This window comes from Phalangium opilio, unplaced genomic scaffold, assembly GCF_054372755.1.
Source record: "Phalangium opilio isolate 3A_F unplaced genomic scaffold, DU_Popi_V2 ptg000487l_1, whole genome shotgun sequence".
Classification (NCBI taxonomy): Eukaryota; Metazoa; Arthropoda; class Arachnida; order Opiliones; family Phalangiidae; genus Phalangium; species Phalangium opilio.
The window spans coordinates 1,369,240-1,383,782 of record NW_028324237.1 but is presented as its reverse complement, the minus strand read 5'-3'; the positions used below and the strand labels follow the sequence as shown (position 1 = coordinate 1,383,782).

Genomic DNA, 14,543 nt, shown 5'->3' with positions numbered 1-14,543 from the left:
TTAAATCGACATTACGATTATGAACAAGTAGGAATAGCTCAGTGGTAGAGTATGCGACTGCAGATCGAGAAGTCCTTGTTTCAAACCCGAGTTCCCCCTGTAGTAACACGAATCATTCCGTTTATTTTAGTTAAATCGACATTACGATTATGAACAAGTGGGAATAGCTCAGTGGTAGAGCATTCGACGGCAGATCGAGAGGTCCTTGGTTCAAACCTGATTTCCCCCTGTAACAGCACGGATCATTCCGTTTATTTTACTTAAAACGACATTACGGTCTTGAACAAGGGGAATAGCTCAGTGGTAGAGCATGCGACTGCAGATCGAGAGGTCCTTGGTTTAAACCCGAGTTCTCCCTGTAACAGCACGGATCATTTCGTTTATTTTAGTTAAATCGACATTACAGCTATAAACAAGGGGGAATAGCTCAGTGGTAGAGCGTTCGACTGCAGATCGAGAGGTCCATGGTTCAAACCCGAGTTTTCCCTGTAACAGCACGGATCATTGCGTTTATTTTAGTTAAAACGACATTACGGTCTTGAACAAGGGGGAATAGCTCAGTGGTGTAGCATTCGACTGCAGATTAAGAAGTCCTTGGTTCAAACCTGAGTTCACCCTGTAGTAGTACGATTCATTCCGTATATTTTAGTTAAATCGACATTACGATTATGAACAAGTAGGAATAGCTCAGTGGTAGAGAATTCGACGGCAGATCGAGAGGTGCTTGGTTCAAACCCGAGTTCTCCCTGTAACAGCACAGATCATTCCGTTTATTTTAGTTGAATCGACATTACGGCCTTGAACAAGGGGGAATAGTTCAGTGGTAGAGCATTCGATTGCAGATCGAGAGGTCCTTGGTTCAAACCCGAGTTTTTACTGTAACAGCACGGATCATTGCGTTTATTTTAGTTAAATCGACATTACGGCCTTGAACAAGGGGGAATAGCTCAGTTGTAGAGCATTCGACTGCAGATTGAGAAGTCCTTGGTTCAAACGCGAGTTCCCCCTGTAGTAACACGAATCATTCCGTTTATTTTAGTTAAATCGACATTACGATTATGAACAAGTGGGAATAGCTCAGTGGTAGAGCATTCGACGGCAGATCGAGAGGTCCTTGGTTCAAACCTGATTTCCCCCTGTAACAGCACGGATCATTCCGTTTATTTTACTTAAAACGACATTACGGTCTTGAACAAGGGGGAATAGCTCAGTGGTAGAGCATGCGACTGAAGATCGAGAGGTCCTTGGTTTAAACCCGAGTTCTCCCTGTAACAGCACGGATCATTCCAATTATTTTAGTTAAATCGACATTACGGCTAGGAACAAGGAGGGAAAGCTCGCATTCGACTGCAGATCGAGAGGTCCATGGTTCAAACCCGAGTTTTCCCTGTAATAGCACGGATCATTGCGTTTATTTTAGTTAAATCGACATTACGGCCTTGAAGTAAGGGGAGTAGCTGAGTGGTAGAGCATTCGACTGCAGATCGAAAGGTCCATGGTTCAAACCCGAGTTTTCCCTGTAATAGCACGGATCATTGCGTTTATTTTAGTTAAATCGACATTACGGCTATGAACAAGGGGGAGTAGCTCAGTGGTAGAGCATTCGACTGCAGATCGAAAGGTCCATGGTTCAAACCCGAGTTTTCCCTTTAATAGCACGGATCATTGCGTTTATTTTAGTTAAATCGACATTACGGCTATGAACAAGGGGGAGTAGCTCAGTGGTAGAGCATTCGACTGCAGATCGAGAGGTGCTTGGTTCAAACCCGAGTTCTCCCTGTAACAGCACGGATCAATCCGTTTATTTTAGTTAAATCGACAATACGGTCCTGAACAAGGGGGAATAGCTAAGTGGTAGAGTATGCGACCGCAGATCGAGAGGTCTTTGGTTCAAACCCCAGTTCTCCCTGTAACAGCACGGATCATTGCGTTTATTTTAGTTAAAACGACATTACGGTCTTGAACAAGGGGGAATAGCTCAGTGGTGTAGCATTCGACTGCAGATTAAGAAGTCCTTGGTTCAAACCTGAGTTCACCCTGTAGTAGTACGATTCATTCCGTATATTTTAGTTAAATCGACATTACGATTATGAACAAGTAGGAATAGCTCAGTGGTAGAGAATTCGACGGCAGATCGAGAGGTGCTTGGTTCAAACCCGAGTTCTCCCTGTAACAGCACAGATCATTCCGTTTATTTTAGTTGAATCGACATTACGGCCTTGAACAAGGGGGAATAGTTCAGTGGTAGAGCATTCGATTGCAGATCGAGAGGTCCTTGGTTCAAACCCGAGTTTTTACTGTAACAGCACGGATCATTGCGTTTATTTTAGTTAAATCGACATTACGGCCTTGAACAAGGGGGAATAGCTCAGTTGTAGAGCATTCGACTGCAGATTGAGAAGTCCTTGGTTCAAACGCGAGTTCCCCCTGTAGTAACACGAATCATTCCGTTTATTTTAGTTACATCGACATTACGATTATGAACAAGTGGGAATAGCTCAGTGGTAGAGCATTCGACGGCAGATCGAGAGGTCCTTGGTTCAAACCTGATTTCCCCCTGTAACAGCACGGATCATTCCGTTTATTTTACTTAAAACGACATTACGGTCTTGAACAAGGGGGAATAGCTCAGTGGTAGAGCATGCGACTGAAGATCGAGAGGTCCTTGGTTTAAACCCGAGTTCTCCCTGTAACAGCACGGATCATTCCAATTATTTTAGTTAAATCGACATTACGGCTAGGAACAAGGAGGGAAAGCTCGCATTCGACTGCAGATCGAGAGGTCCATGGTTCAAACCCGAGTTTTCCCTGTAATAGCACGGATCATTGCGTTTATTTTAGTTAAATCGACATTACGGCCTTGAAGTAAGGGGAGTAGCTGAGTGGTAGAGCATTCGACTGCAGATCGAAAGGTCCATGGTTCAAACCCGAGTTTTCCCTGTAATAGCACGGATCATTGCGTTTATTTTAGTTAAATCGACATTACGGCTATGAACAAGGGGGAGTAGCTCAGTGGTAGAGCATTCGACTGCAGATCGAAAGGTCCATGGTTCAAACCCGAGTTTTCCCTGTAATAGCACGGATCATTGCGTTTATTTTAGTTAAATCGACATTACGGCTATGAACAAGGGGGAGTAGCTCAGTGGTAGAGCATTCGACTGCAGATAGAGAGGTGCTTGGTTCAAACCCGAGTTCTCCCTGTAACAGCACGGATCAATCCGTTTATTTTAGTTAAATCGACAATACGGTCCTGAACAAGGGGGAATAGCTAAGTGGTAGAGTATGCGACCGCAGATCGAGAGGTCTTTGGTTCAAACCCCAGTTCTCCCTGTAACAGCACGGATCATTTGGTTTATTTTAGTTAAATCGACATTACGGCCTTGAACAAGGGGGAATAGGTCAGTGGTAGAGCATTCGATTGCAGATCGAGAGGTCCTTGGTTTAAACCCGAGTTCTCACTCTAACAGCACGGATCATAGCGTTTATTTTAGTTAAATCGACATTACGGCTATGAACAAGGGGGAATAGCTCAGTGGTAGAGTATGCGACTGCAGATCGAGAGGTCCTTGGTTCAAACCCCAGTTCTCCCTGTAACAGCACGGATCATTTCGTTTATTTTAGTTAAATCGACATTACGGCCTTGAACGAGAGGGAATAGCTCAGTGGTAGAGCATTCGATTGCAGATCGAGAGGTCCTTGGTTCAAACCCGAGTTCTCACTGTAACAGCACGGATCATTTCGTTTATTTTAGTTAAATAAACATTACAGCTATAAACAAGGGGGAATAGCTCAGTGGTAGAGCGTTCGACTGCAGATCGAGAGGTCTATGGTTCAAACCCGAGTTTTCCCTGTAACAGCACGGATCATTGCGTTTATTTTAGTTAAAACGACATTACGGTCTTGAACAAGGGGGAATAGCTCAGTGGTGTAGCATTCGACTGCAGATTAAGAAGTCCTTGGTTCAAACCTGAGTTCACCCTGTAGTAGTACGATTCATTCCGTATATTTTAGTTAAATCGACATTACGATTATGAACAAGTAGGAATAGCTCAGTGGTAGAGAATTCGACGGCAGATCGAGAGGTGCTTGGTTCAAACCCGAGTTCTCCCTGTAACAGCACAGATCATTCCGTTTATTTTAGTTGAATCGACATTACGGCCTTGAACAAGGGGGAATAGTTCAGTGGTAGAGCATTCGATTGCAGATCGAGAGGTCCTTGGTTCAAACCCGAGTTTTTACTGTAACAGCACGGATCATTGCGTTTATTTTAGTTAAATCGACATTACGGCCTTGAACAAGGGGGAATAGCTCAGTTGTAGAGCATTCGACTGCAGATTGAGAAGTCCTTGGTTCAAACGCGAGTTCCCCCTGTAGTAACACGAATCATTCCGTTTATTTTAGTTAAATCGACATTACGATTATGAACAAGTGGGAATAGCTCAGTGGTAGAGCATTCGACGGCAGATCGAGAGGTCCTTGGTTCAAACCTGATTTCCCCCTGTAACAGCACGGATCATTCCGTTTATTTTACTTAAAACGACATTACGGTCTTGAACAAGGGGGAATAGCTCAGTGGTAGAGCATGCGACTGAAGATCGAGAGGTCCTTGGTTTAAACCCGAGTTCTCCCTGTAACAGCACGGATCATTCCAATTATTTTAGTTAAATCGACATTACGGCTAGGAACAAGGAGGGAAAGCTCGCATTCGACTGCAGATCGAGAGGTCCATGGTTCAAACCCGAGTTTTCCCTGTAATAGCACGGATCATTGCGTTTATTTTAGTTAAATCGACATTACGGCCTTGAAGTAAGGGGAGTAGCTGAGTGGTAGAGCATTCGACTGCAGATCGAAAGGTCCATGGTTCAAACCCGAGTTTTCCCTGTAATAGCACGGATCATTGCGTTTATTTTAGTTAAATCGACATTACGGCTATGAACAAGGGGGAGTAGCTCAGTGGTAGAGCATTCGACTGCAGATCGAAAGGTCCATGGTTCAAACCCGAGTTTTCCCTGTAATAGCACGGATCATTGCGTTTATTTTAGTTAAATCGACATTACGGCTATGAACAAGGGGGAGTAGCTCAGTGGTAGAGCATTCGACTGCAGATCGAGAGGTGCTTGGTTCAAACCCGAGTTCTCCCTGTAACAGCACGGATCAATCCGTTTATTTTAGTTAAATCGACAATACGGTCCTGAACAAGGGGGAATAGCTAAGTGGTAGAGTATGCGACCGCAGATCGAGAGGTCTTTGGTTCAAACCCCAGTTCTCCCTGTAACAGCACGGATCATTTGGTTTATTTTAGTTAAATCGACATTACGGCCTTGAACAAGGGGGAATAGGTCAGTGGTAGAGCATTCGATTGCAGATCGAGAGGTCCTTGGTTTAAACCCGAGTTCTCACTCTAACAGCACGGATCATAGCGTTTATTTTAGTTAAATCGACATTACGGCTATGAACAAGGGGGAATAGCTCAGTGGTAGAGTATGCGACTGCAGATCGAGAGGTCCTTGGTTCAAACCCCAGTTCTCCCTGTAACAGCACGGATCATTTCGTTTATTTTAGTTAAATCGACATTACGGCCTTGAACGAGAGGGAATAGCTCAGTGGTAGAGCATTCGATTGCAGATCGAGAGGTCCTTGGTTCAAACCCGAGTTCTCACTGTAACAGCACGAATCATTTCGTTTATTTTAGCTAAATCGACATTACGCCCTTGAACAAGGGGGAATAGCTCAGTGGTAGAGCATTCGATTGCAGATCGAGAGGTCCTTGGTTCAAACCCGAGTTCTCACTGTAACAGCACAGATCATTGCGTTTACTTTAGTTAAATCGACATTACGGATATGAACAAAGGGGAATAGCTCAGGGGTAGAGCATTCGACTGCAGATCGAGAGGTACTTGGTTCAAACCCGAGTTCTCCCTGTAACAGCACGGATCATTTCGTTTATTTTAGTTAAATCGACATTCCGCCTTGAACAAGGGGGAATAGCTCAGTGGTAGAGCATTCGACTGCAGATCGAGAGGTCCTTGGTTCAAACCCGAGGTCTCCGTGTAACAGCACGGATCATTGCGTTTTTTTAGTTAAATCGACATTACGGCTATGAACAAGGGGGAATAGCTCGGAGGTAGAGTATGCGACTGCAGATCGAGAGGTCCTTGGTTCAAACCCCAGTTCTCCCTGTAACAGCACGGATCATTCCGTTTATTTTAGTTAAATCGACATTACGATTATGACCAAGTAGGAATAGCTCAGTGGTAGAGAATTCGACGGCAGATCGAGAGGTGCTTGGTTCAAACCCGAGGTTTCCCTGTAACAGCACAGATCATTCCGTTTATTTTAGTTAAATCGACATTACGGCCTTGAAGTAAGGGGAGTAGCTGAGTGGTAGAGCATTCGACTGCAGATCGAAAGGTCCATGGTTCAAACCCGAGTTTTCCCTGTAATAGCACGGATCATTGCGTTTATTTTAGTTTAATCGACATTACGATTATGAACAAGTGGGAATAGCTCAGTGGTAGAGCATTCGACGGCAGATCGAGAGGTCCTTGGTTCAAACCTGATTTCCCCCTGTAACAGCACGGATCATTCCGTTTATTTTACTTAAAACGACATTACGGTCTTGAACAAGGGGGAATAGCTCAGTGGTAGAGCATGCGACTGCGGATCGAGAGGTCCTTGGTTTAAACCCGAGTTCTCCCTGTAACAGCACGGATCATTTCGTTTATTTTAGTTAAAACGACATTACGGTCTTGAACAAGGGGGAATAGCTCAGTGGTGTAGCATTCGACTGCAGATTAAGAAGTCCTTGGTTCAAACCTGAGTTCACCCTGTAGTAGTACGATTCATTCCGTATATTTTAGTTAAATCGACATTACGATTATGAACAAGTAGGAATAGCTCAGTGGTAGAGAATTCGACGGCAGATCGAGAGGTGCTTGGTTCAAACCCGAGTTCTCCCTGTAACAGCACAGATCATTCCGTTTATTTTAGTTGAATCGACATTACGGCCTTGAACAAGGGGGAATAGCTCAGTGGTAGAGCATTCAATTGCAGATCGAGAGGTCCTTGGTTCAAACCCGAGTTCTTACTGTAACAGCACGGATCATTGCGTTTATTTTAGTTAAATCGACATTACGGCCTTGAACAAGGGGGAATAGCTCAGTTGTAGAGCATTCGACTGCAGATTGAGAAGTCCTTGGTTCAAACCCGAGTTCTCCCTGTAACAGCACGGATCATTCCGTTTATTTTAGTTAAATCGACATTACGGCTATGAACAAGGGGGAGTAGCTCAGTGGTAGAGCATTCGACTGCAGATCGAAAGGTCCATGGTTCAAACCCGAGTTTTCCCTGTAATAGCACGGATCATTGCGTTTATTTTAGTTAAATCGACATTACGGCTATGAACAAGGGGGAGTAGCTCAGTGGTAGAGCATTCGACTGCAGATCGAGAGGTGCTTGGTTCAAACCCGAGTTCTCCCTGTAACAGCACGGATCAATCCGTTTATTTTAGTTAAATCGACATAACGGTTATGAACAAAGTGGAATAGCTCAATGGTAGAGCATTCGATTGCAGATCGAGAGGTCCTTGGTTCAAACCCGAGTTCTCACTGTAACAGCACGGATCATAGCGTTTATTTTAGTTAAATCGACATTACGGCTATGAACAAGGGGGAATAGGTCAGTGGTAGAGCATTCGATTGCAGATCGAGAGGTCCTTGGTTTAAACCCGAGTTCTCACTGTAACAGCACGGATCATAGCGTTTATTTTAGTTAAATCGACATTACGGCTATGAACAAGGGGGAATAGCTCAGTGGTAGAGTATGCGACTGCAGATCGAGAGGTCCTTGGTTCAAACCCCAGTTCTCCCTGTAACAGCACGGATCATTTCGTTTATTTTAGTTAAATCGACATTACGGCTATGAACAAAGGGGAATAGCTCAGTGGTGTAGCATTCGACTGCAGATTAAGAAGTCCTTGGTTCAAACCTGAGTTCCCCCTGTAGTAGTTCGATTCATTCGGTTTATTTAGTTAAATCGACATTACGATTATGAACAAGTAGGAATAGCTCAGTGGTAGAGTATGCGACTGCAGATCGAGAGGTCCTTGGTTCAAACCCCAGTTCTCCGTGTAACAGCACGGATCATTTGGTTTATTTTAGTTAAATCGACATTACGGCCTTGAACGAGAGGGAATAGCTCAGTGGTAGAGCATTCGATTGCAGATCGAGAGGTCCTTGGTTCAAACCCGAGTTCTCACTGTAACAGCACGAATCATTTCGTTTATTTTAGTTAAATCGACATTACGATTATGAACAAGTGGGAATAGCTCAGTGGTAGAGCATTCGACGGCAGATCGAGAGGTCCTTGGTTCAAACATGATTTCCCCCTGTAACAGCACGGATCATTCCGTTTATTTTACTTAAAACGACATTACGGTCTTGAACAAGGGGGAATAGCTCAGTGGTAGAGCATGCGACTGCAGATCGAGAGGTCCTTGGTTTAAACCCGAGTTCTCCCTGTAACAGCACGGATCATTTCGTTTATTTTAGTTAAATCGACATTACAGCTATAAACAAGGGGGAATAGCTCAGTGGTAGAGCGTTCGACTGCAGATCGAGAGGTCCATGGTTCAAACCGGAGTTTTCCCTGTACCAGCACGGATCATTGCGTTTATTTTAGTTAAAACGACATTACGGTCTTGAACAAGGGGGAATAGCTCAGTGGTGTAGCATTCGACTGCAGATTAAGAAGTCCTTGGTTCAAACCTGAGTTCACCCTGTAGTAGTACGATTCATTCCGTATATTTTAGTTAAATCGACATTACGATTATGAACAAGTAGGAATAGCTCAGTGGTAGAGAATTCGACGGCAGATCGAGAGGTGCTTCGTTCAAACCCGAGTTCTCCCTGTAACAGCACAGATCATTCCGTTTATTTTAGTTGAATCGACATTACGGCCTCGAACAAGGGGGAATAGCTCAGTGGTAGAGCATTCGATTGCAGATCGAGAGGTCCTTGGTTCAAACCCGAGTTCTTACTGTAACAGCACGGATCATTGCGTTTATTTTAGTTAAATCGACATTACGGCCTTGAACAAGGGGGAATAGCTCAGTTGTAGAGCATTCGACTGCAGATTGAGAAGTCCTTGGTTCAAACCCGAGTTCCCCCTGTAGTAACACGAATCATTCCGTTTATTTTAGTTAAATCGACATTACGATTATGAACAAGTGGGAATAGCTCAGTGGTAGAGCATTCGACGGCAGATCGAGAGGTCCTTGGTTCAAACCTGATTTCCCCCTGTAACAGCACGGATCATTCCGTTTATTTTACTTAAAACGACATTACGGTCTTGAACAAGGGGGAATAGCTCAGTGGTAGAGCATGCGACTGCAGATCGAGAGGTCCTTGGTTTAAACCCGAGTTCTCCCTGTAACAGCACGGATCATTTCGTTTATTTTAGTTAAATCGACATTACAGCTATAAACAAGGGGGAATAGCTCAGTGGTAGAGCGTTCGACTGCAGATCGAGAGGTCCATGGTTCAAACCCGAGTTTTCCCTGTAACAGCACGGATCATTGCGTTTATTTTAGTTAAAACGACATTACGGTCTTGAACAAGGGGGAATAGCTCAGTGGTGTAGCATTCGACTGCAGATTAAGAAGTCCTTGGTTCAAACCTGAGTTCACCCTGTAGTAGTACGATTCATTCCGTATATTTTAGTTAAATCGACATTACGATTATGAACAAGTAGGAATAGCTCAGTGGTAGAGAATTCGACGGCAGATCGAGAGGTGCTTCGTTCAAACCCGAGTTCTCCCTGTAACAGCACAGATCATTCCGTTTATTTTAGTTGAATCGACATTACGGCCTCGAACAAGGGGGAATAGCTCAGTGGTAGAGCATTCGATTGCAGATCGAGAGGTCCTTGGTTCAAACCCGAGTTCTTACTGTAACAGCACGGATCATTGCGTTTATTTTAGTTAAATCGACATTACGGCCTTGAACAAGGGGGAATAGCTCAGTTGTAGAGCATTCGACTGCAGATTGAGAAGTCCTTGGTTCAAACCCGAGTTCCCCCTGTAGTAACACGAATCATTCCGTTTATTTTAGTTAAATCGACATTACGATTATGAACAAGTGGGAATAGCTCAGTGGTAGAGCATTCGACGGCAGATCGAGAGGTCCTTGGTTCAAACCTGATTTCCCCCTGTAACAGCACGGATCATTCCGTTTATTTTACTTAAAACGACATTACGGTCTTGAACAAGGGGGAATAGCTCAGTGGTAGAGCATGCGACTGCAGATCGAGAGGTCCTTGGTTTAAACCCGAGTTCTCCCTGTAACAGCACGGATCATTTCGTTTATTTTAGTTAAATCGACATTACAGCTATAAACAAGGGGGAATAGCTCAGTGGTAGAGCGTTCGACTGCAGATCGAGAGGTCCATGGTTCAAACCCGAGTTTTCCCTGTAACAGCACGGATCATTGCGTTTATTTTAGTTAAAACGACATTACGGTCTTGAACAAGGGGGAATAGCTCAGTGGTGTAGCATTCGACTGCAGATTAAGAAGTCCTTGGTTCAAACCTGAGTTCACCCTGTAGTAGTACGATTCATTCCGTATATTTTAGTTAAATCGACATTACGATTATGAACAAGTAGGAATAGCTCAGTGGTAGAGAATTCGACGGCAGATCGAGAGGTGCTTGGTTCAAACCCGAGTTCTCCCTGTAACAGCACAGATCATTCCGTTTATTTTAGTTGAATCGACATTACGCCCTTGAAGAAGGGGGAATAGCTCAGTGGTAGAGCATTCGATTGCAGATTGAGAGGTCCTTGGTTCAAACCCGAGTTCTTACTGTAACAGCACGGATCATTGCGTTTATTTTAGTTAAATCGACATTACGGCCTTGAACAAGGCGGAATAGCTCAGTTGTAGAGCATTCGACTGCAGATTGAGAAGTCCTTGGTTCAAACCCGAGTTCCCCCTGTAGTAACACGAATCATTCCGTTTATTTTAGTTAAATCGACATTACGATTATGAACAAGTGGGAATAGCTCATTGGTAGAGCATTCGACGGCAGATCGAGAGGTCCTTGGTTCAAACCTGATTTCCCCCTGTAACAGCACGGATCATTCCGTTTATTTTACTTAAAACGACATTACGGTCTTGAACAAGGGGGAATAGCTCAGTGGTAGAGCATGCGACTGCAGATCGAGAGGTCCTTGGTTTAAACCCGAGTTCTCCCTGTAACAGCACGGATCATTTCGTTTATTTTAGTTAAATCGACATTACAGCTATAAACAAGGGGGAATAGCTCAGTGGTAGAGCGTTCGACTGCAGACCGAGAGGTCCATGGTTCAAACCGGAGTTTTCCCTGTAACAGCACGGATCATTGCGTTTATTTTAGTTAAAACGACATTACGGTCTTGAACAAGGGGGAATAGCTCAGTGGTGTAGCATTCGACTGCAGATTAAGAAGTCCTTGGTTCAAACCTGAGTTCACCCTGTAGTAGTACGATTCATTCCGTATATTTTAGTTAAATCGACATTACGATTATGAACAAGTAGGAATAGCTCAGTTGTAGAGAATTCGACGGCAGATCGAGAGGTGCTTGGTTCAAACCCGAGTTCTCCCTGTAACAGCACAGATCATTCCGTTTATTTTAGTTGAATCGACATTACGGCCTTGAACAAGGGGGAATAGCTCAGTTGTAGAGCATTCGACTGCAGATTGAGAAGTCCTTGGTTCAAACCCGAGTTCCCCCTGTAGTAACACGAATCATTCCGTTTATTTTAGTTAAATCGATATTACGATTATGAACAAGTGGGAATAGCTCAGTGGTAGAGCATTCGACGGCAGATCGAGAGGTCCTTGGTTCAAACCTGATTTCCCCCTGTAACAGCACGGATCATTCCGTTTATTTTACTTAAAACGACATTACGGTCTTGAGCAAGGGGGATAGCTCAGTGGTAGAGCATGCGACTGCAGATCGAGAGGTCCTTGGTTTAAACCCGAGTTCTCCCTGTAACAGCACGGATCATTTCGTTTATTTTAGTTAAATCGACATTACAGCTATAAACAAGGGGGAATAGCTCAGTGGTAGAGCGTTCGACTGCAGATCGAGAGGTCCATGGTTCAAACCCGAGTTTTCCCTGTAACAGCACGGATCATTGCGTTTATTTTAGTTAAAACGACATTACGGTCTAGAACAAGGGGGAATAGCTCAGTGGTGTAGCATTCGACTGCAGATTAAGAAGTCCTTGGTTCAAACCTGAGTTCACCCTGTAGTAGTACGATTCATTCCGTATATTTTAGTTAAATCGACATTACGATTATGAACAAGTAGGAATAGCTCAGTGGTAGAGAATTCGACGGCAGATCGAGAGGTGCTTGGTTCAAACCCGAGTTCTCCCTGTAACAGCACAGATCATTCCGTTTATTTTAGTTGAATCGACATTACGGCCTTGAACAAGGGGGAATAGCTCAGTGGTAGAGCATTCGATTGCAGATCGAGAGGTCCTTGGTTCAAACCTGATTTCCCCCTGTAACAGCACGGATCATTCCGTTTATTTTAGTTAAATCGACATTACAGCTATAAACAAGGGGGAATAGCTCAGTGGTAGAGCGTTCGACTGCAGATCGAGAGGTCCATGGTTCAAACCCGAGTTTTCCCTGTAATAGCACGGATCATTGCGTTTATTTTAGTTAAATCGACAATACGGCTATTAACAAGGGGGAATAGCTCAGTGGTAGAGCGTTCGACTGCAGATCGAGAGGTCCATGGTTCAAACCCCAGTTCTCCCTGTAACAGCACGGATCGTTTCGTTTATTTTAGTTAAATCGACATTACGGCCTTGAACAAGGGGGAATAGCTCAGTGGTAGAGCATTCGATTGCAGATCGAGAGGTCCTTGGTTCAAACCCAGTTCTCCCTGTAACAGCACGGATCATTGCGTTTATTTTAGTTAAATCGACATTACGCCTTGAACAAGGGGAAATAGCTCAGTGGTGTAGCATTCGACTGCAGATTAAGAAGTCCTTGATTCAAACCTGAGTTCCCCCTGTAGTAGTACGATTCATTCCGTATATTTTAGTTAAATCGACATTACGATTATGAACAAGTAGGAATAGCTCAGTGGTAGAGAATTCGACGGCAGATCGAGAGGTGCTTGGTTCAAACCCGAGTTCTCCCTGTAACAGCACAGATCATTCCGTTTATTTTAGTTGAATCGACATTACGGCCTTGAACAAGGGGGAATAGCTCAGTGGTAGAGCATTCGATTGCAGATCGAGAGGTCCTTGGTTCAAACCCGAGATCTTACTGTAACAGCACGGATCATTGCGTTTATTTTAGTTAAATCGACATTACGGCCTTGAACAAGGGGGAATAGCTCAGTTGTAGAGCATTCGACTGCAGATTGAGAAGTCCTTGGTTCAAACCCGAGTTCCCCCTGTAGTAACACGAATCATTCCGTTTATTTTAGTTAAATCGACATTACGATTATGAACAAGTGGGAATAGCTCAGTGGTAGAGCATTCGACGGCAGATCGAGAGGTCCTTGGTTCAAACCCGAGTTCTCCCTGTAACAGCACGGATCATTCCGTTTATTTTAGTTAAAACGACATCACGGTCTTGAACAAGGGGGAATAGCTTAGTGGTAGAGCATTCGACTGCAGATCGAGAGGTCCTTGGTTCAAACCTGATTTCCCCCTGTAACAGCACGGATCATTCCGTTTATTTTAGTTAAATCGACATTACAGTTATAAACAAGGGGGAATAGCTCAGTGGTAGAGCGTTCGACTGCAGATCGAGAGGTCCATGGTTCAAACCCGAGTTTTACCTGTAATAGCACGGATCATTGCGTTTATTTTAGTTAAATCGACATTACGGCTATTAACAAGGGGGAATAGCTCAGTGGTAGAGCGCTCGACTGCAGATCGAGAGGTACATGGTTCAAACCCCAGTTCTCGCTGTAACAGCACGGATCGTTTCGTTTATTTTAGTTAAATCGACATTACGGCCTTGAACAAGGGGGAATAGCTCAGTGGTAGAGAATTCGACGGCAGATCGAGAGGTGCTTCGTTCAAACCCGAGTTCTCCCTGTAACAGCACAGATCATTCCGTTTATTTTAGTTGAATCGACATTACGGCCTCGAACAAGGGGGAATAGCTCAGTGGTAGAGCATTCGATTGCAGATCGAGAGGTCCTTGGTTCAAACCCGAGTTCTTACTGTAACAGCACGGATCATTGCGTTTATTTTAGTTAAATCGACATTACGGCCTTGAACAAGGGGGAATAGCTCAGTTGTAGAGCATTCGACTGCAGATTGAGAAGTCCTTGGTTCAAACCCGAGTTCCCCCTGTAGTAACACGAATCATTCCGTTTATTTTAGTTAAATCGACATTACGATTATGAACAAGTGGGAATAGCTCAGTGGTAGAGCATTCGACGGCAGATCGAGAGGTCCTTGGTTCAAACCTGATTTCCCCCTGTAACAGCACGGATCATTCCGTTTATTTTACTTAAAACGACATTACGG

At 44.2% G+C, this 14,543-nt stretch overlaps 1 non-coding gene across 1 annotated transcript; it reads left to right on the top strand.

The window, feature by feature from the left end:
- Window positions 1-6,627: 6,627 nt before the first annotated feature.
- On the top strand, window positions 6,628-6,699 carry TRNAR-GCG (transfer RNA arginine (anticodon GCG)). Its single transcript has one exon. It is a non-coding gene; the product is annotated as a tRNA-Arg (tRNA).
- The last annotated feature ends 7,844 nt before the right edge of the window (window positions 6,700-14,543 follow it).